Source organism: Gavialis gangeticus, unplaced genomic scaffold (assembly GCF_001723915.1).
Source record: "Gavialis gangeticus isolate Ggan-Ray unplaced genomic scaffold, GavGan_comp1, whole genome shotgun sequence".
Lineage (NCBI taxonomy): Eukaryota > Metazoa > Chordata > Crocodylia > Gavialidae > Gavialis > Gavialis gangeticus.
In genome coordinates this window covers 38,019,219-38,021,895 of record NW_017729024.1, presented here as the reverse complement: position 1 = coordinate 38,021,895, position 2,677 = coordinate 38,019,219, and the positions used below count along the sequence as shown (strand labels likewise).

Genomic DNA, 2,677 nt, shown 5'->3' with positions numbered 1-2,677 from the left:
AACTACTTCACAGTTAGGGCGGCTAGGAGCTGGAACCAACTTCCAAGGGAAGTGGTGCTGGCCCCTACCCTGGGGGTCTTTAAGAAGAGGCTGGATGCCTACCTGGCTGGACTCATTTGAGTCCCATTTCTTGTTTTGGGGTTTTGTTGTCCTCCCGCCCTGGCGGGGGGTCGGGCTAGAAGATCTACTAGGTCCCTTCCGACCCTAAATCTATGAAACTATGAAACTATGAAACATTTGAGGCAATGCTGGATTTCTTTGTTGAAGTCAGCTGTCATCCTTCTGCTTTCTTCTACTTCCAATACTCAACATTCTCCAGAGTCTCACCATGAATCTGAATTACCAGACCTGGGAAATGCTGATTAAAAGCTTGTTGATGGAGGACCTTAGTCTTCTAAATGTTAAGCTTTCATCCTATTTTCTTTTATGCCTCTGTAAAGACATCAATGATTGCTGAAGGTCTGCTTTTGAGTAATCACGGACTATGGCATCATCACCATACTGGAGCTTCATGACTGAGATCAGGTTAGTCTTGGTTTTGGCTTGGAGTCAGCCAAGATTAAACAGCTCACCTTCAATTTAGTAGTTTAGCTCCACTTCAACTACAAGCTTGTTAGTGGTCAGATGCAGCATCGCAATAAAATATATTGAGAAGAGTGTTGGAATGATAATGCAGCCTTGCTTAACTCTCATTTTATCCTCAAAGGGATCTGTGATAGAGCCGTTACTGAGAACCATCACTTGCATACTGTTATGAAGCAAGCAAAGAATGATGATGAATTTTGGTGGGTATCTGTACTTTAGAAGGATTCTCCACAGTGCTTCTCCCCTGACGAAGTTGAAGGATTTTGTGAGGTCAAAGAAGGCCATGTAGAGAGTAAAGCAAAAAGATACCACTGGGGGGTTAGGGGGGAGGAGAGGAAAGCCATTTTAGGTCTTCAGCTTTGTGGGTCTGCCAAATTTAAATGGCCAGCTGTCTGAGATCATGATGGGAGAAAAAACTTCCTAAGAGGGTAGGAGTTTATTTTAGAAAGTTAGTTCATAAAGAAAATGGTGTTATAGGGGTCTCTATAACTTAGTTACTACAAAAAAGACTCCTTGGGTTTGATGTGAAGTTGCTCCTATGATTATGTTAAACAGAGCTGATACGTCTAATTATGCAGTCAGGCAGTGTAAATTCCCCAGGGTTGCCTGGTCAATGCATGCAGTCCTTGGATAACCCATTCTGACTATATTTCTAAGCTCCTTAAATTCTCTAATATTTATGCACTTGAGAGCCACAGTGAGGACAAACAATGAAAGTAGGCAGACAAAGAAAACTGAAATGTCCATTATAGTTTGCCATTGAAATATGGATCAAACAATGAAATATTATTTAAATTTGGGAATGAGGAAGGACTTCATCTCCAGTGAGACCACCTTTACTTGCCTCTAATAGTGAGAACCTCCTCTTCCTGGTGACTGCACTAACCACTAAGCAACAGCCTTGCTTCCTCTTGTGCTCTCTCTCTTCCAGTGAATCTTGAACTCTTTTGAGAGAATGGAAAAGCTTCAACAGGGTAGGAATTCCCACATGCCCTCAAACAATTTCTAGTCTGGTGGGCAGAGCATACTCTTAGACCATGACATATGTGGGTTTCAAAACTCCTTAGGAAGAAGAGGGAATTGAAGTCTCCTGTAAGTGCTATACAATTAGGTGATTTATCAGGTGGCAGCACTGCCATAGCAATGAAGTTTGGCACCCAGGGCAAAACCTGCAGTGGCAGCCCACCATTGCCCTATTCACAGATCTGGGGGCCACATCACCCCCCCCCATGCTTCCCTGGTAGGGCATACAGTGGTGAGAGCTGCCCTTCCCTCATCCCTATGTCCCCCCCCAACAAGATGCTTGTGGCTCCTTCCCACACCCCAACCCAGCTGGGCAGTGCCTGTTCGTGCCCTTTTGCTTTGGCACCTGGGGCAGTCACCCCGCTTGCCATCCCCCTTGCTATGGCACTGGGGAGCAGCACTTGCTCCTTTGCCAGTGTATTTAAAGAAAGGAGACACCCCCACTTCACTTTCAAAGGACAGGTTGTAGGTGTCTAACTTCAGGGGTAGGTTCAAACCTGTACATCCTACATGGAAGGGGTCATGTCTTTGCAGCCCTGAGTAAAGCACCTGAGTGCTAGGGAGGGGCAAAGTGTAAGCCACAGTTTTCTCCTTAGGATTTCTATTAGCTAGGAATCAGTGATTCAAAATACAGGTTAATTTGGATCCCACTCTGAAGAACTGATCCTTTTCTCACCTGCTCTGTTGGAGGCCTAGACACTTAACATAGGGTTTTGGATTCCACTGTAGGACTTCATCTCAGGAGACTGGGAATGGCTTCCTGGGTCATTAATTATATAACTCTGTATTCACAGGCAGTCATTAACTGAAGAAGTCCTCAAAATTGTTACTTCTAATCCTCATCCAAATTCTGAAACAACACAAACTCTGTGTAAAATGCCATGGGTAAAATCAGGGACAACAAGTTCACTGGCCACTGCACCAACAAGGACATAGTTAATAATGCACAACAGCACTAGGGAAAGGACCATGACCCAATTACAGAGGAAGACATAACCCTGCCTCCTCCCTCAAAAAACCCCCAAAACACTCACAATCCATGCTAGGGAAAAATAAGGCACTATGATGC

General features: G+C 44.5%; 1 long non-coding RNA gene across 1 annotated transcript in view; it reads right to left on the bottom strand.

The window, feature by feature from the left end:
- The window catches only part of LOC109298194, a 16,269-nt gene that overhangs the window by 7,399 nt on the left and 6,193 nt on the right, over positions 1-2,677 (bottom strand). Inside the window, exon 2 of the long non-coding RNA XR_002097522.1 lies at positions 1,446-1,454. This is a non-coding gene — a long non-coding RNA (uncharacterized LOC109298194). The remainder of the gene's footprint in view (positions 1-1,445; positions 1,455-2,677) is intronic.